The sequence below is a fragment of the Dipodomys merriami genome, unplaced genomic scaffold (genome assembly GCF_024711535.1).
Source record: "Dipodomys merriami isolate MVZ:Mamm:240054 unplaced genomic scaffold, mDipMer1.0.p SCAF_15, whole genome shotgun sequence".
Classification (NCBI taxonomy): Eukaryota; Metazoa; Chordata; class Mammalia; order Rodentia; family Heteromyidae; genus Dipodomys; species Dipodomys merriami.
The window spans coordinates 24,681,601-24,692,663 of NW_027202826.1; positions in this window are offsets into that span (position 1 = coordinate 24,681,601).

Here is an 11,063-nt window from a genome sequence, read left to right on the forward strand (position 1 = left end):
AGATCTCAGCCTCCAGAGCGGCTAGGATTACATGTGTGAGCCACCGGTGTCGAGCATTCTCTTTTCCTCCCCCTCTCTCTTCTAATTGCCTTGCCACACTCTCTGACATTTCTCCAGCCAGGCACAGGTTTGTGATAGTAACATATTAATATCCAAATGCTCGGGAGAGAGAATTTCAGAACCATCCAAAGTATAGCTTGTAACTGAAAATCCATGTATGTATTTACTTACATATACATATGTATTTATCTATATATACATACACAGGTAGGTGTGTAATTTGTTTATGCATTTTCGAGACAGGGTCTTAAGAGTCAGGCATGGTGTCACACACCTATAATCTCAGCATTGAGAGACAGAATCAGGAAGATCACAAGTTTAAGCCCAGCTGGTCTGCATAGCAAGATCCTGTCTTAAACATTTTTTCCCCTTGAAAATAGGAGGTGGTGGTTACTCAGTTAATTTGGGGTCCTTCAGAGATCTAGATAGGTGATTTAGAAGTTACTATCAAGTAAATAGTTGTCTGTCTAAACAGAAATGAATTGTCCATTTTGGACAGGTTAGCAGGGTCAGGTGACCTGGTACTCAAGGAATAGTAATGTGTGTGTGTGTGTGTGTGTGTGTGTGTGTGTGTGTGTGTGTGTGTGTGTAAGAGAGCGAGACAGAGACAGAGACAGAGACATAGACAGATAGACACAGAGAGAGAGAAAGAGAAAGAGAAAGAAAAAAAGAGAAAGAGTGTGTGTCCTGGGGCTTGAAACCAGGGCCTAGGCTTCTTTTGCTCAAGGCTAGTGCTTCTGGCTTTTTAAAAAATAGCTTATTTGAGATCAGAGTCTCACAGACTTTCCTACTCAGGCTGGCTTTGAACCTGACCCTCAGATTTCTGTCTCTTGAGTAACTAGGATTACACATGAGCCACCACCACCCACCAGGAAAACAGTCTTGAAGAGAGGAAAAGTCCATTGACTCCCAGTCTGTAAGGAAGGCCAGTGGCTCTGATTGAGTCATTGGCCATCCCTAGCCAGTAGCTGGGCCCTTGATTGGAGTACAATACCCCAGATAGCATCAAACCCAATCCTGCTCTTAGGATAGGAAGACTGTCTAGTGATTGACAGGGTCCACATGCAATAAGAGTTCCCCAAAGGGAACAGTAGGGCACAGTTACCAGAAGAGAAGGTAAAGTAATTATTGTTGATGTCAATGAAAAAAAAAATAGTCTCTAAGCTTGATTTTGCCAATTTTTCCCTCTAATGCTGCAGCCAACGAAATCCTTGAAGACATTGATTCCCTTATCTCCCCAAGTCTCCCGTCTCTCTAGGGAAACGTTATCTTTCTGTGTCATTTCAAGTCTCCTTTCAAGCTATATGACATCTCTGACATATCTAATCTTCAGCCTACTCTCTTATCTCCACGAATCCAGTGCTTTTTTTCCCCCCTCTACATGCCAGTAGGGATAGCAGTTATGAAAAGTCAAATGATTCACACTTTCAAAAAAATGACACCTCATCAATCATTCAACTTTATTACAATGATCTCTTTCAAACTCTTTCTGGCTGTGAGTTCTTTGCAAAACAGGAGACAGACTCAGACCGGAAGTAGCATCTGTCTGTGACAGCCACTGTACTCAGAGCATGTGGGAGTAGTGTGGTCCTTGCAGGGTACTGGGCTTCCTTCCCCTTTGATCTCCTAAAAGCCATACAGTATTCCATATGGGGGAGATCTTACTGACTATACTGGCCAACATCTGCATTTCTCAAGGAAGAAACTGACATCCAGAAAGATGGTGGGATTTACCCAGTAGCTAGTTGCTTGCTGATTTTTTTTTTGGTTGGTCTTGAACTCAGGACCTGGACACTGTCCCTGAGCTCATTTGACCAAAGCAAGTGCTCTACCACTTTGAGCCACAGCTCCACTTCCGGTTTTCTGGTGGTTAATTGAAGATAAGAGGTTCACAGACTTTCCTGCCTGCGCTGGCTTTGAACCAGGATCTTCAGATCTCAGCCTCCTGAGTAGGTAGGATTACAGGAGTAAGCCTTCAGAGTCTAGCATGTTGCTGGCTAGTTTATGTGTCAATCTGAGTGGATAATGATGTGTAGGTCCTCAGCTGCATTAGTCTCAGGCCTTCCTGGGTTTACAGCTTGTAGATGGTATACACCATGAACACAGCCTCTTTGCATGTCATACTTTGCATATCTGCCCTTTCTCTGGGGAACTCCAACTAATATATCCAGGCCACTTAATGGGTTAATGGCAGGCATAGGGAAGATCCGCCTCTGGTCATCTGCACTATTCCTTTATCTACTGTGCCCCAACTTTTCTCTTTCCAGACATCTTTCATCTAATAGTGGCTGAAGTGACTTCTTTTGTCAGGTCTTCTTCTGTGTGCATTTGAGCTCCCACCTTCCCTCCCTCCTTCCCTCCTTCCCTCCCTTCTTCCCTCCTTTCCTCTCTCCTTCCCCCTCTTCATCTTTTCTTTCCTTGCTCCATATAAAACATGTGTTTTAGGGGCTGGGAAGGTGGCTCAGTGGTAGAGCACTTGCCTTGCATGCCTGAGGCCCTGGGTTCAATTCCTCAGCACCACATAAGCAAAAAAGAAAAAAGCCGGAAGTGGTGCTGTGGATCAAAGTGGTGGAGCACTAGCCTTGAGCTGAAGAGCTGAGGGACAGCGCCCAGGCCCAGAGTTCAGGCCCCACGACCGGACCCCCCCCAAAAAAAGAAAACAGAAAAAACCAAACATGCGCTTTATATAAAGCTCATGTATTTTATATATAAGCATACATAAGCTAATAGATCTTATATGTAAACATACATTTTATATGCTTTATAGGAATGAGATAATGATTTATATGTTATAAGCTATGAAAAGAACAGGAGGAAACAACAAAGTATAACAAGACAATGAATGAAATATAGGATGATAGTCAAGATCTGTAAAAGATGAAAAATTCTAGGTGAAGATGTTCCTCAGTGGACAAATGGAGCAAGAAAATGTGGTATGTATATACCATGGAGTTCTATGCTTCCATCAGAAACAATGATATTGCACCATTCATAAGGAGTGGAAAGATTTGGAAAAAATTATATTAAGTGAAGTAAGCCAGACCCAAAGAAACATAGGCTGCATGGTTTTCCTCATTTGTTATAACTAGAATGTGCCTATAAATCTACAAGTAAACGCACTGGATGGTAAAAGACAAAAAAAAAAAAAGATAAATTATTCGCACAGTGAGACCAAAGGAGAGAATGTTCTTAGGGGAGGATTATAAAGCCATGTGCCTATGATCACATAAATGAGGTTCATTGAGATGAACTCCAAGAAATGGAAACAAGGGGTTTTTTTGTTATTTTGCTTCTTTTCTCCTTTATTGTTGTTTTATGTTTCTGCACCTTTTGTCTTGTATATAAGTTTATCTATTTGAGGGAGGGAAGAGGGGAGCTCAGAAATGGTGGGACAAAGGGTAAACTAATGCAGCAGTGATACTCACTAGATACTATGTTGAAAATGAGCTATATAATCTGTGGGGGAGGGGCTCCGGGAGGGAGCCCTCAGGAGTTACAGTTGCATACATCAGGTAGCAAGTGCAGTTCTTTTTGAATAATGTCTTCTCTCACTCTCTCCCAGTTTTCCCCTCCTGGAGCCCCTCCCCCACAGGGTGTATAATTTTAATTTTTACAATTTAAAAATGCAATAAAATACAAAAGAAAGAAAAATTCTGGGTGCGATTATGTAAAGCACAATGAGATTGTAACTGTGAGTTATCGTCAAGCACTGGAGGCTTACACCTGTCATCCTAGTTACTCATGAAGTCAGCCTGGGCAAGAAAGTCTATGAGACTCTTATGGCTTATTAACCCCAAAGCCAGAAGTGGAGCAGTGACTTTAGTGGTAGAGCACTAGCCTTGAGTGAACAAATAACGAAGAGCAAATGTCCTGAGTTCAAGTCCCAGTGCCAACACACACACACACACACACACACACACACCTGTGTGCTATATACAGTGAAACACTTGTTATGGGAAAGGTCACACATTCGTCTTTGAGCATTCTAACAGTGAGGATATTGTTGACAGCTTCTTTATAGCAGGTCACTTACTCAGAATGACAAACATCACTTAATAGGGAGAATAAGGTATAAATACTCTTCAGAGGTTCTATATGGTGAAGACATTTGAGGCTTTTATTCCTTTAGGAGCACTATGAAAAGACAGTTTTACAGTTCATTTGGTATTGGTACAAGCCCTCTGGACAAGGTGATAAAAGGCCTTACATAATAGTCAAGCATCTGCTTCTCCGGAGACCCAGGCATGGTGGACTGCCTTGTTAGATGTCTCTGACAGGGGAACAGCTGGGAAATGCCCATTGGGGCTAGTGCCATCTTGGTGGGGGGGGGGTCTCCTGTATTGGAAGCCCAAACATATTGGGGAGAGCAGGATAGGACCTGCATAGTTCTTTGTAATTTAAGCATTACATTCTAGGCTGAACATCGCATCTCATACCTGTAATACTAGGTATATAGGAGGCTGAGATCAAGAGGATCATGATTTGAGGCTAGTCCAGGCAGACACCATCTCAACCAGTATGGGGGTCCAGTGTCACATACCTATCATCCTAGCTATGAGGTTGGATATCTGGATAAGATGTGATAGACTATTTAAAAAAATAACCAGAGCAAAAAAAAACAAAACAAAGCAATGAAAACAACAAATGATGGAGGCCTTGCTCCAAATGGTAGAATGCGGGCCTAGCAAGTATGAAGCACTGAGCACCTCAGTACTTCCAAACAAACAAACAAAACCCTTTCATTTTAAAAGTGACTTCCTTCATTGTTAAGCCTTTCCCATGTGCTGCTTCACCGATAATGAGAAGTAGAGAGACAGTTATTTAGTACCTATATTCACAGGCTGGGGGGAAAGGGAATTCACACTGGCAGCCACGCCGCCTGCCCGAGGCTCCATGATCCTAAATAGCAACGCGGAGAAATCTGCTTGTGCTATCAAATGCTTCTCTTGGGTTTTCATTTGTACCCCAGGTCGCTTTTGGTGTCACAGACTGATTTTGTGCGTGGCACGGGTGTAAGGGGGAGCACATCAGAATGTGTGAGAAATGAAGTGAGGGATGACCTCCATTCCAGGGTGCCCCGAATCCCCAAGGGCGAACACAAGCTGGTTCCCTTGACCTCCCTTGACCTTGGATGCTGTCACTCTCCATCCAACTCAGGGCTGACTCAGGGCTCAGGGATTCCAGTAGAAGCTGATCTTCCACGTGGAAGGCTCATGCTCACTGTCCCGTGAAAAACCCCAGGGAAGATGCTCCTGCAATGTTTCTTTCTGGCGTTCTCCTCTCCCTTCCCCTCCCTGCCCCTCTCCTCTTCTTTCCCTCCTGTTCTTCTCGTGGCCTTCCATTTCTCCCCTCCCCCATCCCTTCCTCTCTCCCTCTTCTCTCTCCTCCTCTTCTCACTATCCCTCTCCTCCTTCCCCTCTTCTCCCCAACCCTCCCTTCCACTCCCCTTGGACCTGAAAAACTCCAATAAGACTTTGAAAGTCCCTTGACCTTGCCAAAGCGGTCTCCCACAGGAAACTTGAGCAATTTCTACTAGCTGGATGGGTTAGACAGACTCAAACTCGGCCTCTGCCAGTCATAAACATCCAACTAAAATAAGACTGTGTAACACGACATGAACCCGACAAGTCGACAGTGTGACTGTTATGGTCCATACCATAACAGTATGTGCGAAAGCTCCTGTGGGAAAGCTTGGTCTGCGGTGGGTGATGGGATCCGGAGATGGAAGGGGTCTGGAGTGGCCTTGGGAGGCGCTTCTGGTTGGTGGAAGATGGATGAAAGGTAGGACTTCCTTGGAAGAAGTCGGCCACGGCAAGTATGCTCCTGAAGTGCCTGCTGGGTGACTTTCCCTCTCATTTTCTTTTCAGTTGTGCCCCTTTGCCATACTGTGTACTTTGCACATACTAAGTGCTATGTCCTTCAGTACTTGTATAAATTTAGTATGGTCTCAAAAAAGAATGCTTTTGAGATCCGTAGGAATCTCAAGGTAATCTTAAATAAATAAGGATTTGGGTGATTTAGTAAAAGTGGATATTCTTCTGAGCTTTATTAGTCAAATAGGATTGTGTTATCTCTATTACAGAATCTGTCAATCAGAAAACAGTAATTTGCTGGACTGGAGGTATGGCTCAAATGGTAGAGCATTTGTCTAGCAAGTTCAAGACTCTGAAATTCAAACTCCAAGGCTGCTCAAAACAAACAAACCACAAAGGCAATCATGTATTTCCTAGATAGATGACTAAGGATTGCTTTCCAAGTCAATGCAAAGAAGAGGGAAACAATGGTGTATGAAAAATATACAAAGTAAGAAGCACTTTAAATAAGGAAAAGTATCTAAGGCATGTGTACTCATTAAGAGAAATAGAGTAAGTTTTTCAACAGAGATCTTGTTGTTCTAGAGTAAAAAAGAAGAAACCCATAAGACAAAACTAAAAGGATATAAGCTGTGGGAGAGCTATGAAGATGGAAATTTATGTATTGGCCAAACTACTAACATTAGGCAGCCATTATTTATGAATTTTAAAAAGCCCAATAATATACTGATACAAAGATAAAACTGGGTTTTCTTTTTTAACTGTTAAAAGAACAAAGTTCTCTTGGAGAATTGACTTGCTCTTGGTTATGAATTTTTTTCACTTTTTAAATAAGTGACCTAGAAAATAAGGATGTGTTTTATTAAGATAATTCTTATAATGTGTCTTTACTAGCTCTTTCATTATTTTTATAAAAATGAATCTTTTTTATATTAAAAGGGCTATGGCCAAGTATCAGTAGTGAACTCCTGTAATCTTAGCTACTCAAGAAGCTGAGATCTGTAAGATTTTGCTTCAAAGACATTCAGGGTAGAAAGATCTGTGAGACTCTGTCCCCAATTAATCAGCAAAATGCTGGCCTATTAGTGTGATTCAGATGGTAGAGCACCAGTCCAGTGAATAAACAAACAGAGCAAGCATAATTGAATTCAAGTGTGGGAACCCAGGGTCGTGTGTATATGTGTGTGTGTGTGTGTGTGTGTGTGTGTGTGTGTGTGTGTGTGTGTGTTTTGCTTTGGTTTTGCAGTGCTAGGGATTAAACACAGGGACTTGGGCATTCTCAGTAAGTGCCTTGCCATTAAACTACATCCCCAGGCCAGAGGGTTTTTCTGTGTGTGTGCGCGGGCCTGGGGCTTGAACTTAAAGCTTGGGTGCTGATCCTGAGCTTTTTTGCTCAAGGATAGGGCTCTACCACTTGACCAATGGCACCACTTCTGAGTGTTTGGTGATTTATTGGAGATAAGAGTCTCATGGACTTTCCTGCCTGTGTTGGCTTCAAACCATGATTATATAGTGACCTGCTATCCTAATGTAATCATGTGTTCAAAACTTTTTGACAGTTTTGACTGCTTCCAAAACTCATGTTCTAAATTAAACACTTTTGATTCCAAATGAACTTTGAAGGTTTCCAGAACAGTCCCTGGAATATCTCAACTGAAAAAAAACCCAGATGTTAAACTAATTTTGCTTGTATGATATGTTAAATTACCTGGGAAGCATTGCCAAATAATAAGCAATGCTAAACTTCTTTTAGTTTATATTTGCTATTGACATGAATTTTCCAGAAATAGTGTAAAATTTAGGGGATCTGATATGTTCTGGTAGAGTATTTAGTCTTAAAGCTAATTTTTAGCTAGGTGCTATAGCTCATGCCTATAATCCTAGCTACTCAGGAGGCTGAGATCTGAGAATCATGGTTCGAAGCCAGCTTGGCAGGGAAGTCCATGAGACTTATTTCCAATTAACTGCCACCCCCCCCAAAAGAAGCCCTGGGCAGGAAAGCCCAAGAGACTCTTTATCTCCTTTATCTCCAATAAACTACTTAGAAAAAAGCTAGAAGTGGCCCTGTGGAACAAGTGGTAGAGCACTAGCCTTGAGCAAAGAACCTCAGGGACTGTGTCCATGCCCTGAGTTCAAGCCTCAGGAATGGCACAAAAAGCCAACTTTTAGTTTTAAATAGTATATGCCATAAAACAACTGAATTTTTTTTCTGAAAGTATTTGAAAGCAGCCATGATACAAAGGGACTAATGAAAGACTGATAATATCGAATTCCTGATAACATTATGATCATTTTACTGGGAAAATGCACCAAGTTGACCGATTGGAAGTACCTGGCATAATTCCTTCCAAAATGAAGAACACACACACACACACACACACACACACACACACACACACACACACACACACACACACACACAAAATAAACAACCTACTTATAACCCCAGATATTTAAGACAACAGATTTTTTACAAAGGCAACAGAAAGCATATACTAAAGACCACCAAGTCTCATCAATTAATGGTGTTAGAAGGCTGGATGTCAACATGAAGAAAAGGAAACCTACCTCCAATTTTTAATCAAATAGAAAAGTCTGTCTGATGACTTAATACAAGATCTAAGGCAAGGAAACTACAAGAAGAAATGGGAATTTGTTCAGGACATTGTTCTGTACAAAGAATTTTGGGACACAACATCAACTGTAAAGGTCACAACAGCCCCAGCTGACAAATGGAATTATGTCACATTGCTTCTTTACAGCAACGGAAATGATCAAGCATCTATAGCGTGGGGGTAGGGATGGGAAGAATATTTCCAAAAGAGTCTGTGGATAAGGAATTAATTTCTAGAATATGTAAGGAACTCAAACAAGTCAGCAGCAAAAAGAAGAAAAGAATCAATTATCAAACAAGCAAAGAACACCCCCCACAGATACTCTTCAAAAAAGACATACAAATAGACAACTAGGTCACTATCAGGAAAATGTAAATGAAAAGCAGAATGAAAAATTACCTCATCCTCAGCAATCTGACAAAAATGTCATTGGTTGTTAGTAAAATGACAAAAATAAAATGCTGGTAGGTTGTGGAAAAAGAGCAATTGACCTCTTGGGAGAATATAAACGAGTGCAGTCACTATGGAAAACAGTATGGAGATTCTTCAAAAAAACGTTAGACCATAACTATCAGAGGGTAAGCTATTTCACAGCTGGTTATAAATCTGAAGGAATTGAAATCAATGTTTTGAACAGATGCCTGAATACCCTTGTTCATTACAGAATTATTCAAAACAGCCAAAATAAGAACTCAACCTAAGTGCCCATGAACAAGTAAGTGGAGAAAGAAAATCATGTCCTTCACATACAAAATGGCATATTATCCAGCCATAAAAAGAATGAAAATTTGTCACTCATAGAAATAATGAAGGGAAATAACTTAGTGTGCTATATTGTCATTAAATAATCAACTTATATTAAGTGAACATTATATTATTAAGTGAAATAATGTAGACATATAAAGACAAATACTGTACGTTGTCATTCATATATGGAAGCTAAAGAGCTGATGTTTGAGAATTGATTGGTGTTTAGTAGAACCACCTAATGGGTACAGGATGAATGAAGAGATGACCATTAATGGGGAAGAAGTTTAGGTGGATAGAAGAAATAAATTCTAAAACTCTGTAGGGCAGAGGAATAATTATGGTTCTAGTAATTAATTGAACACTTCAGAATAGCTAGTAGAAAGAAATTCCAGGCATTCTCAACCTAAAGAAATTAGAATATCTGAAACCCTAGATATGTGAGTTAACCTGATCCAACCAATACACATTGTATACATATTCTCAAATGTCTTACTGTATCTCATCAATATGCATAATTACTGTGTTAATTATATTTGACCACAGAAAGAAAAAAGGAAAAGATTATACTATTAAACTGAGGAAGAAATACCAGAACTCAGCCAGAAGCCAGTGGCTCACACCTTTAATCTTAGCTACTCAAGATGCTGAGATCCAGGGGATCATGGCTCAAAGTTAGCATGGGCAGAAAAGTCCTTGACTCAATATCCAAAATAATTTAGCAAAAAGCTAGGCTGGAGGCATGGTTCAAATGATAGAGTGCTTACTGAGTAAACTGAGCAAGGTCTAGACCCTGAGTTCAGGCCCTGGAACTGCTAACTAAATACATAAATAAATAGCATTTTCAAAACTCCAATGGAAAACTGACAAATTAATATATAAATGTAAAACAAATACAAATTTATTCCATGGACCTGGGTAATGAAAGTTCTAGTTTATGACCTTTCCCAAGGTGCTATTTTGCTCAAAGAAGTTCAATATTCACTCAAACGTCAATATTTCTGGGTAAAACCTTCCAATACTCTTAATAGAAGGAGTTTTGTCTTGTTCATTTTCTTAGAGTTAATGAAATAATTTTTTTTGTGCTGGTTCTGGGGCTTGAACTCGGGGCCAGGGCCCTACCTCCGAGCTTTTTTTGCTGAAGGCTAGCACTCAACCACTTGAGCCACAGCTCTACTTCTGACCATTGGAAGTTAATTGGAGATAAGAGGCTCATAGACTTTCCTGCTGGCTTTGAACCATGAACTTCAGACCTCAGCCTCCTGAGTAGTTAGGACGACAGATGTGAGACACCAGCACCTGTCTTTGGTTTTGTTCTTGAGATTTCTCTATATAGCCCAGACTGCCTTGACTCTCTATGATCTGCCTGCCTCAGCCTCTTGAGTGCGAGGATGATAGGCAGATGCCATCATGTCTGGCTGAAATACAAGCAGTATGCATGAGCAAGTGTGGCACTGTCTGCTTACATCTTCCTTCCTGCACATGAATGCTATCAGAGGTGGCATAAATTGCAGATCATTACAGTGTGGTCAAGGAAGAGATAGTGTAGGTTATTATTATTAGAGAACTTCTCTCCACTGATAACTCTCTAATCTCTTCATGAACATTACTCAGAGAGGAACTCAATAAATACTTATGGCATGAAAGTTATATTTGAACAAATAAAAAGGTTTTTAGGGGACTCAGGAAAGACTTTAGGCAGGAGAGTTGGGAGAAGTTTAATGTAGTTAATGATGGGGAAGAACATGATAGCCCCACAGAGCCCTTGGGGAAAAGGGATTGAGGTCAAGGTCATTGATGAAAGATAAAGCTGAGTTTGCTGCCTGAG